General features: G+C 39.9%; 1 protein-coding gene and 1 long non-coding RNA gene across 4 annotated transcripts in view; one reads left to right on the top strand and one right to left on the bottom strand.

Moving 5' to 3' along the window:
- Positions 1 to 344: 344 nt before the first annotated feature.
- On the bottom strand, positions 345 to 5,845 carry LOC118454857 (uncharacterized). The gene is made up of 3 exons (XR_004843921.2): positions 5,749 to 5,845; positions 810 to 901; positions 345 to 552 (listed from the first exon to the last, which is right to left on the bottom strand). It is a non-coding gene; the product is annotated as an uncharacterized LOC118454857 (long non-coding RNA).
- Positions 5,615 to 11,250, top strand: part of sox13 (SRY-box transcription factor 13) — a 49,274-nt gene continuing 43,638 nt past the window's right edge. For all 3 annotated transcript variants that reach the window (XM_087840496.1, XM_087840497.1, XM_087840495.1), the window contains exon 1: positions 5,615 to 5,943. The gene's annotated coding sequence lies outside the window, so the exon portion shown is untranslated. The remainder of the gene's footprint in view (positions 5,944 to 11,250) is intronic.

The raw sequence follows: 11,250 nt of genomic DNA, 5'->3' as shown, positions 1-11,250 counted from the left end.
CACTGAAAACGCTACATCCAGATGAACAGAATCTAGTGGTGTGCGATACTGCTGATTTTGGTATCGACCCGATACCAAGTAAATACCGGCAAATATCAACGATACCAACAAACTTTTCAACAAATAAGGTGCATGCCTCATTGATTTGCTAAGTCTCAATTAATTTTCATGACCTTAAGTGTTTTGTATGTTTCCTTTTTTATTAATAAATAGTTAAAACTAGGAATTTAATTAGGACAAAGTTTATAATTAAATAGAAATTGCTTTATTATCTTTTTTTTTCTTTTTAGAAACATCTTAAATAAAAAGTGCAGCAAACCAATAAGCAAATTAGATCAAGCGAGTACTGTTGAGAAACTATAATACAAAAATTACAGATAAAAAGTTCTCAACAACAAAGACAATAACTGGAGAAAATATAAATAATATGTAAACAACTTAACAACCCCAAAAGCATCTAAGTCACTTCACGTGACGGTGCAACACAAAAGGAGGGAGGGGGAGCAAAGTGTGCCTGCTCTGCGCTGACACAGGAGCGGCGCGTCCGGCGACCTGGATGGGAGAGTAGAAGAAGACAGCAAGTTAAAAGCAAGACAAAAGAAAACAAATCATCAAAGTAAATCAAGGAAGAACCAAAACAGTTGTGCTGCCATTCGTTGCTGATGCTGAATGGCAGCATAAACCAGTAGCAGCTTCTTGTGTCAGCATTCCCGTGAATCAAAGCAGACACATCCCCAACTTTAAACCATTAAAAAAAACACTTCAGAGTTTTAATTTTTTGCTATTTTGCATTTTAACATGTGACTGACCTTTGAGACAACCTCAAGGAACTGCAGCCTTCAGCTGTTGGCTTTGTTTTTCAACCCTGGAGGTTCCTGCTTCATATCCAGTCATCATACCCCTGCCCAAACCAGAGCATTTACAGTAATGAGAATTCATAAGGTGGACAAACTCCTGTTGTAAGCTACATGTGAGACAAGGCAGACCACACCAGTTGCTCAAAGTACATGTACAAAAATAGTTTAAGAGTTAGATGAGGCAAAATGCAAAAGTTTTATATTTGACAAGCTCCCAGCAGCCATCACAAATACACAATTTTTAACAAGCATGACTTGCAATATTTGTTTTTAAGTCCAACTAAAGGAAAATGTGGAGATTTGCCCTTGGAACGGCGATGGATCTTCATCCTGGAATACTGATCTAATCACTGTGCACATTTATCTGCTCCAGCCAGTTTGTTTACCCGTGCGAGTCTGATTTTTCGGAAACTCGGCAGATAAATGGTGGCAAAGGTGGATTACCCCACGGGCTGTTATGACGACGGTCACAAATCATTTCAGTTTGATGGTTGGCTGGAACCACATCCCCAAACAAGGAACAAAATCAAATTGATGATGAGACACTTCGGATGGAACCGGAGACAGAGAGGCGTCTCAGGAACGTACCTCAGGAAACTGGTAGTCTGCTACTCACTGCAACCAACCGAAGACGGAAATTTTCCTACACAGTATGGAGGCTGTTGTGTTAGACGTGGACCCACATATGTTCATGGAATAGAGTAGCTGCAGATTTGGATCTAAAACATAGATGCTTGGCTTTAATAAACACTGCTGCCCGAAAAAATCACGTGGAAGAAGAGACTTAGCTTAGGTTGTCATACACAAATAAAGAGCTGTTAACTCTATAGCCTCAGCAGAAAGCTATCCAGAACATACATGCTTAACAGTCCAACTATCCGCTGTATTATCCAGGTATTCTAGAGAGTTCTTTCATAAGTGGATACAACAATCGAAATTGGCTTTCATGATTACTTATTTGATAAAGCCCATTTGCCATTTGAAAATCCGTAATGACTGCCAACTCTCAAAAAGACTACACTTAAAAGTCATATCATACTTCATTTGCAGTCTTTGCTGTTGCAGAAATCTCCCATAGATTTCCATTCAGGATTCTTTGAGTGTGGTTTCGCCTCAATTCACGATGTCTCTGAAAGCTTTACTACATAAAGTGAGGTGTAGCGACACTGTTGAGGAGCGTTGAATGACATTAGCCTACATTGATGCTGACAGGTGAGCTGAACTTTAGGAAAAATGATCAGTAAGTGATTCAATTTCAAGTAGCCAGATGACACAGATAAAGGATGCACGTGTCCATTTATATAGCGGGACATAATATCTGTACATAATACACAAAAAACTAAAGAGAAACGCTGGACAATGGTTAAAAGGCGGAAGAATAAAGTGCATGGAAAGTGAAAAGGCTACAGGAGAGAAGGGGAGATGAAGAGAGAAAAAAGAGAAGTGTAGAAAAGGGTTTTGTAATCTGGGTATAGTGGTGTTGTGCCGTCTCCATGGTGACAGGCACAAAGGCCCGTGGTTGGCCATTGATGGCTAATTGTATTCTTCACAGCTCTTTTGTTAATTGTTGTCTGCCCAGCTCCCACTTCCTGCTGGGCCACGGCACAAAGCCACGAACAGGAGGGATTAGAAATGGCACATCAGCTTCCCCAGTGCACAGCCAACCTCTCTCTACCTCATTCTCTCCCTCTCTTTCATTCTCTCGCTTTCTTTCTGTTTCTCTCTCCCTCTTTCTGTCCCCACAGAGCCGCACCTCCTTTTATCTGCTCCTCACTGTGTGCACTCCCATGACCTCAGAGAGTCCTTCTTTCCTTCTTTACCTTTCATTCTTTCTTCATATGAGGTCTTCACTTCTTTACTTGCACTTATGAGATGTTGGCTTGATTCTTGCTTCTTTACCTACAACACTGTCTCAGTTAGCCACACAGATACAATAAGATAACATTACTGTAGATCATAACCACATTCATGTCTTTCAGTCATGGCAGGCTTGGCTGTTCACCATCACATGGGAAATACGGACCGATGACAACTTTTCAGAATCGAAGGACAGTACAAAAAAAAGCACTGCTCAAACACAAGATTCAAATATGATGGTTGAAAGATGAGTTAATTTATATAATCTTCATCAGAGGCAGAGGAAGAAGAATGTTCTTGGAGCCAGCCACAGTGTGTCCAATATAAACTGTGATCATTTAAAACTCATTGGATTCTTAAATGCATTCTCTGGGAGATGTAAATTGCTACCTGGATTGTTTTCAGCGGCAAAGTGTTTCTCAGTGAAAGGAACCAGAGCGTTTTTGAACTAGCCTGAAGTTACAGTGAAATGGTGCGAGACTAAGATGCTGTTGTGTGCGTTACGTCCAAAAATGTTTGAATTTATGTGAGGCAAAGGCCAGTGCCCATGCTACACGTTAATAAAGTCTGGTAGACTGGTAGGTGACACAGTAAAGAATCTCCACCTATCCAAAAATGTGTGTTGTAACTAATCATAACTATAAAAAAAGCATAATGTAATTTTAGCTTATATATCAGTAAATACTTAACTACTACACCAGTGCTTTCAGTTCATTGGAGGGAGGCGGTGCTAGCGTATGTCACAGGACTTTTAGGCTTTTATCTTTTATTTCAATGTGTGTTTAGGTACAAATACTGATTTGTCCTCACTCCGAAGTCATCACATACTGATGCTTGGACAGTAAGCGTCACACTGTAACTCACTGCGCACCTACTTAATGCCACCTTTCAATGTGCAGACATTGAGGGGTTCGACATGTTTCTGTCTGAAATAAACAGCATCTGCTGGTGCTGGCATGGACATGGACGTGTAACCTTTGCAACATTGTAACACTGTTAACTTAATCTTATTCTGCTATTTTATTGCTACCTTTATATACTGCTGTTTTAAACTGCTAGTTTACTGGTAGTTTATACTGCTAGCTTACTGCTAGCGTTATATACTCCTACCTTAATCTGAAAGAATGTATTTATTAAAACTACTAACAACAAACAAAATAAACACACAAACCTCAGAGCTGAAAACTAAAACTTTCAAGCAAACGTTGATGAAGCTAACACTGCTAGCAAGAGACAAGGTAATTGCTGTTAGCTTGCAGCATTTCAATTTTAAACCCAGCATTTTACCTGGATATTTGTAATGTAGTTGTGCTCCTGCTGTGTAAAACAAACCAGCCGTGTATGGTAACAGCTGATCACAGCCAACACTTCTGTTCTTCACTTTTAAACTTCCATCACTATGATTTATTCTTGTTTTTTCTGCCCTCAGTCATTGGGTTACTGTTTATGTTGTCACTGCCGAGCGTGATTTTGTTACAAAACCCTTACTTACCCTAAAGTTGTTTTTTTTTTTAAAACTGATCTGGATAGGAGTCAAACTCCTGTTTTTTTTTCTTCATCACGAATAAAAAGAGACACTGAAGGTGAACAGTTTCATTCAACACATGGCATGAAATGTGACTGACTAAGAGGTAAAAAGAGGTAGAAAGTGTTGCAAATAGTGGATACATACAGCACCCACCAAAAGTATTTGCACTTTACTGTTAGCATACTTTTAGAGGATATTCTAAGGAGCTTAGAAAGAAAAGCGTCTGGACTTCTTTAAGTTGCTTGAAGACGTTAAACCTCTCATCCGAGAAGCTTCGTCAGTTCTAAGAGTCAAATGAGTCCCAGATTTACAGGATATTGTACATGGAGTGGGAGGAAGCCCTGAAAAAAAAATATAGGAATAGTTTTACACCACACTTGTTAAGCATGACAGACTTCTTTGATCAAAAGCTGGAAATTTTAAAAATGACAGGTGGTCAAATTCGAGCTGAATATCGACAGTATTGATACCAATACTAAAATATCGATATAAGTATCAGATCAATGGTGGCATGATAGTATCAATACTTTAAATTCAGTAGCAGACCTCTGAATTCTGTTAAATATTTTATTTATTTATGTATTTTTTTTTTTTTAAATGAAAAAAAAAAACACACCTCAAACAAACACTCAGAAAAATATCTGAGCCTTTTGTGTCCTGTTTTTTGTTTTGACTGTCAGGTCTATTTTATGCTTGTCTGACACATTAAAAAAAATCACAGTGTTTAAAATGTGTGATATCGGCATTTAGTGGCATTTTTGTGTTATTCATTTGATATTGGCTCAATACCAAATTTTGCAGTATGGCACAGCGCTGAAAAAAGAAAGCCTCTGTCAACAAAGATCACTCTTTGAATCAACCCAGGCTCACTCTTGATCACCCCTCCCCCGTCTCATAATCTTTACTCAGTCCCGAAGACGTTTGAAAGCGCAACTTCACGCGCTCTGTAATCTCATGACATTTTAAAGAGCGACCAACTAATCACTGATAACAGATTAGCTTGTAATGAAAATGACTACTAACTGCATTATCTCTCTTTATTTATTTACTTATTTTATATGTACTTGTAAAGTTAAACGACCCTGCCGGTATCTTTGCCATTAAGTCTTGCTTATTTGATTGGTTATGGATCTAAGAGGGAGAGAAGAGGCCGTCAGTTGGTGAGGTTTCTCCAATCAATAGTCATTAACAGTGTAGTCAATGTGCGTTTCAATACGACACGGGAGCCAGTAACAGATTATCGACTCTCTCTCCCTTGATACGCTCGTGTGTGTGTGTGAGTAAGTGTTCTCACTGCCGCCACCTGGAAATTAGTCCCTCTCCCTTTAAGTGGGAGGTGAGCTGCAGGGCGCTGGGGACGGTGAGAGTTGGAAACCCAGACAAGCAAACAGAAAGTCACCGGGAGTGAGTGAGTGAGTGAGTGAGTGTGCGCGCTCCCCGTCTCCAAAAACATTTACGCATCGCAGCAGTGTTCCGCCTGCCTCTCACTCCTCACCGTCATCTTACCACAAACAGCAGCCGGCTCTCTCCACTCCGAAGGACCGGGAGGACAAGTCCGTGCGGAGAAGCGTCTGTCCCAAACCACCGTGCTTTGCATGCGGTGAGCAATTAAAGCGGGGGAGGAAGAGGAGGAGGACGGAAGTTTATCCCCCCCCCTCCTGTCTGTCTCTCTGGTGGAGAGCGCAGGGCGCACCGGGACTGGTGAGTGGAAGCTTGATGGTCACTCTTCGTGGAAATATTAACCACTGTCGTTAATAAGAACTTGGGAAGGAACTTCCCAAACTCAGATCAGTCGGAATTCCACCTCATCCATCAACTTCTAACTTTCCAAACATTCCCATTTAGTCTAACTTGCACCAGCTTCTCCATTTACTCTTTCTTTCGACTTTTTACTTTAATGCATAATTATGTGGAAAAAGGAGCGCTGCACTCGACCTCACTGCTCCGCTACACAATTATCGAGTGGTGTGGGAAATTATTATTATGATGATGATGATGGCGGTGGTGATGGGGATGATGTCAGTTCTGTTGGCAGATGCAAATGAGCGGATATCAGCAGGTTCACCAAGAATAGGCACAGGTGTCAAAATTTTAGCAAAGACTTCAACACCCTTCTTTTCTCCATAAAGCCCCATTTTTAGCTGATCCACTGAAGTATGGCAGTGAATAATTAGAACTTCATTAAGTTTCAGAGTGAGGAAAGTTCTCCTTGTTGTACTGTGACATTTTGCCAGTATAGAAATATCTTTTTAGGGTGGGAAGCAGTGGCACTGTGTTGCAGTGGTCTGGTCTGTAAAGCAGTGGAGCCCTGAGGGTCAGTGATGTCAGAGGTGCCACCTTAGGCTCCTTTAAGTATGTTCAGGGGTTCTCAGCATGTTAAAAGGGTCAGGCATTAGCAAGGTGGGAAACGGTTCACAGGTCTGGGAACAGTTCAGAGGTGACATCTCAGTGCCGAGTACAAAGTGTGTGGAAGGAAGGAGTGTGAGTGTGTGTGTGCTCGTCTTTACAGTGGCTGGTTGCATACAAAGCTGTCCATCAGTGGGGAGTCCCTGACCTTTCTTTCTGTCAATCTCCTTTCTGTCCTCTTTCACTCTTCAGTCCCATCTTCTCACCCCCTGCTGCCCTTCATTGCTTTTTCTTTTCTTTCTTTTTTGGAGGCTAGTTTAATGCTGCATCTTCATATCCTTTAGCTTACTGCACACGCACGCACACACGCACACACACACACACACACACACACACACAAACACAAACACACACACTATCTTTCAATCTCTGCGGTGCACAACAGAACCAACCAATGCAGACGTAAAGAGTCTGCTTGTCAGCAGCAATGTACTCCTGCTCTCCTCTCTCTTTCTGACACACACACACACACACAAACACACACACACACACACACACACACACACACACATATAACCTCGAGGACTGGTTTGGCATTTCACCCTTCACCTCCACCCCCTCCCTATCCCTCCACCAGCCCCACCTTCTCTTTTGGAGCTTTGTCTTCCCAGGTGAACGGGTTCATGCTGGGGGAAAGGTGACCTGCACCTTCACTCGTGCTTTGTTCGCTGGCCCGAGCACCGTCGTGTCTCATGCCACAGCCTCGTCACATATTGCTTTCTAATTAGCAAACAGGTGTCTGCTAAGTTCACGCGCTAGCACTGCTCAAAGTAGTTACCACTGTTTTATAATAAGAATAAAGTTATAGGGGCGGAGTGAAGTTTACTAGGAATTTCCACCTACATGGCAAACCACAAATGAAAGGTAACGTTATAAAGAACAAACTGATGTAATCAGAGTTTGGTTGTTCAAGCTGACTGTGAAAGGGAGAACATTAGCTGCTTCTAACACCTGACAGTTTGTGACTTTGCGCTCTCGTGCTTGGCAGTTTTGGATCCTTGTTAGGCTAGAAAAGCGATGTCAACCTTGGACTCCGGGGTTTTTAATGGGCGTGTTATCGACCAACTAATGAATCAGTTAATTGTGAAAGTAACTGTAGCCACAGTTTGGGCTCATTTATCAGTGCTGTACCATAAATGGAGCTAAGCATCAGATGTTCTCTAAAACGTTGTTGTTGTCATTGTTGCACTTGCTGTCCTGTAGGTGTTTGTGAAAGATTGGGCATGTCATGATTGAAAAGAGATGTCAGTTTGTGGGTTTAATTTATACTGGGCACAGTAAAGAAGATTAAAGTTCATGAATTCACATCCACACTTGGTCTTCAGGGCGTGATAACAAACTGTTGTAAGCAGGCGTGTTTACAATAAATCTACTGTTAGTGGGTCATTGTTTGTACCAATTTTTTAGACTTGAAATTTGTGCGCTCCAGTCCAGTGTGTGTGTGTGTGTGTGTGTGTGTGTGTGTGTGCGCACCACTTCCTATGCATTGGATGTCTCCATCAGGGCAGCAGAGCAGACTAAGTTTTTTCCTAGTCTTTCCTCCTGACCTCTTGTATCCTCTGGACATTGTTCTCTGAATCCTATTGAACCAGGAGTCCACAGATAAACAGCACAATGGAGAATAATGGTGTGTCTGTGTGTGTGTGTGTGTTCCTCAGCCTGTCCTTTAGCGCAGTGTGAGGCCAAGCCAATCACGCAGAACAATGCTGGGTTTGGGGAAGCTTGTGATCTCTTTAAAAAAACCCACCATCACTGCATTTTCTCTTTATACATACATCACTACATCACTCTGCCGCTTGAGCGACAGACACGCTAACAGTCCGCAGTGTAAGCGTGTTGTCTGTCCGACTCTTCAGGTCGGCATAAGGACTTTACTTATATTGTGCAGCAACCTAAAAATTAAATATACAGTGACCGAGTCATATCATTGTATCATATCAGCTCACTGTGCTTTAAATGTTTGCTGTTAATCCAACTTCCTGAGGGTTAAACCTCCAAAATGAACAAATTAAATTAGTTTTCATGTGCAAAGAATTTGGACAATGAGATTTAATTATGAATAACATAGTGTAGTATAGTCGACAGTCGATCAGCTGAATCATTATTTAACCCAGGAGTCTTGAACCTGCAGCTGGTCCTGAATGTGGCTGTTTTGCCCATTTTTAGATAAAAAGTAGAAATTAATATTTTTTTTAAATTATTCCTTTAACCCTCTCAAGGCAGGCGTTGCCGATTTGCAACAGTTTTGTATGTTTGTATGTTGTATGTTTTTTTTTACTCAGAAGTACCACTGCAGGACTTGGTTGTGCATTAGCAACAAAAAGTTTAATTTGAGCCTGAGAGGGTTAAGTGGTTCTTTACATTCTTCATCACATTAAAAAAAAATTGTGTCATAGCACAGAACAACAGTCCCTCGAGGTGTGTGATACTTTAAACTGTGTACAATATAATCGGATTCAAAGCGCCCTGCAGAGGATGTAGTTACAGACAAACATTTAAGAACTGTGGTAGAAGTTTTGCAGTGTTTAGCACTGCTGCCTCACAGCAAGAAAGTCTTGGGTTCAACTCCAGCAGGCAGATGGACCCTTCTGTGTAGAGTTTGCATGTTCTCCCTGTACCTGCATGGGTACTCTGCCGTCTCCCCTTTTCTGAAACTTGGTTGTCTGTGTGTTAGCCCTGCGTTAGCCTGGTCACTTGTTCAAGGTGTAACTTGCCTCTTCCTCTAAGACCTCAGTTGGAAGAAAATGGATGGATAGACTCTCACTTTTACATGTTTCTATTAATTACTAATGAGCAGTTATACACAATTCCGACTCAGACAACTTAGAGATAGCCAGTTTAGTAGTGCCTTTAGTCCTTTTCATTCTTTTTATTTGATTTATTCCATATGCTGCTGTGAAAAAGATTGGCGTTGAAAGAGTTTTGTTTTACAAAAATGCAAAATGACAATAAAGAATTTGTTTACTTTGGCAAATAAACCTGAAAAGGTAAACAGTTAAAAAAGTTTTTTCATAAACGCAGTATTATTCAAAATATTCCTCCAGCCTGCTGTACTATTGTTATATGTGGTAAAAGATTTAAATTATTCACACCTATTAGTAATGTTGAAAGGGTTTTTTTTATGTGGGCAGCAGGTTCATAATAAGGTCCAATCATGTTTGAGATTTCTTTTGGTCAGAAATTGTTAAAACAGCTCTTTGATAGTAAAGTTTACCTGACCTAACACTGATTTAACTATATATTCAAAAAAGTTGCATGTTTTCTGATCTCTGATGTGATGATTTACTGCTTTTCCCTACTTTTGCATGTTGGCTGGCTAAAATATGACAGCTTTAAATGTAAGAAAACATTTTCAAACAATTTAAATTAAAAAAAAAATTCACAGTTAGATATCGAAAAATTAGAATTTGTAGTTATTATCATTTTATTAACATAATATTAATTATTATAATATTAACTAATTAATTAATTACTCTTTGATTATAATATCAATTATAATTAAGTTCACATGTGACAGAGTTTAGAGGCTTGTACTTATATTGATGCTTCTGCAAAGTCAACGTTTAACAATCCCGTAAAACATATAAAATCATGTGTTGTGTTTATAGAACATTATTAGGAAAGAAATTCATTCAGCTGATTGTTAGAAAAAACAAAATAATACCTACCTTTTAATTTTGACTAAAATCCGTTCAAATCGCAGTATTTTATGGCGTCATCACTGCCCACTGTTGGACAAACTATGTAATGGCAACACAATACCGAATGTCCCACCTTCATCTACTCTTAAATGTCTTATTTGCACTTTTTTCTTTGTTTTTAAAGGGTGCTACATACATGAAGTTTATTATTATTACTATTAATATTATTATTATTTTCTGAGTCAAGGCTAGCCTCTCAGACCTGCGCTTCAGTTTCTTATTACCCACTTTTAGTCTTACTGCACCTGACTTGTGTGTAGGTGTATCTCCTGCAAAACGTCTCACTGACTTATCTTTTGGTCTGCAAAAACAAAAAGTTAAATTGAGCAAAAGTAATTTGGCTCCTCGTGCAGAAACAACGTGCAGACCAGTTTAAATGGCTGCGTGTTTAAAAGCTCTCCCGCCTGGTGCCTGCCTAAAGGAAACATCTGTTGAATGCAGTTAGAAGAGACTCATAAAAAAGTAGGTAAACTGTGACATATTAGGTGTCAGTCACCAAGATCAGTAATAACTTTGCTTTGTTGTGTTTTGTGGCAACAAGTTAATCAACTCTCGCAATGCTTTAAATCGTGTTCAGTGAATTGTTTTTGAGTGCATTTGGATTATTTGATTAATCGATGGTGCTGTTGATGCTATTTGCTGTTTTTCTTAAATGAAAATATGCTGAATATCTAAAAAAACATATTTTTTTCTGGTAAAAACATCGCTTAGATTCAGTTTAATTTGATGAAATATGTCTGTTTAAGATCACACTGTGTAAATTCCTGCCTGTGTTCAGGCTTCTCTGGTGACGAAGGTGCTCGGCTTTTATAAAGTGTGATTATTCTGGTTAATTCTTCACCATGTCCCTGATAGGAACGTGATATCGCAGTCAGCTTCTGTGCCTCACAATGGGCTTTTT

The sequence above is a fragment of the Neolamprologus brichardi genome, chromosome 5, assembly GCF_056152115.1.
Source record: "Neolamprologus brichardi isolate AB-2024 chromosome 5, ASM5615211v1, whole genome shotgun sequence".
NCBI classification, from domain to species: domain Eukaryota; kingdom Metazoa; phylum Chordata; class Actinopteri; order Cichliformes; family Cichlidae; genus Neolamprologus; species Neolamprologus brichardi.
Note: the sequence above shows the minus strand (reverse complement) of the source record. Positions and strands in the feature narration are given on the sequence as shown.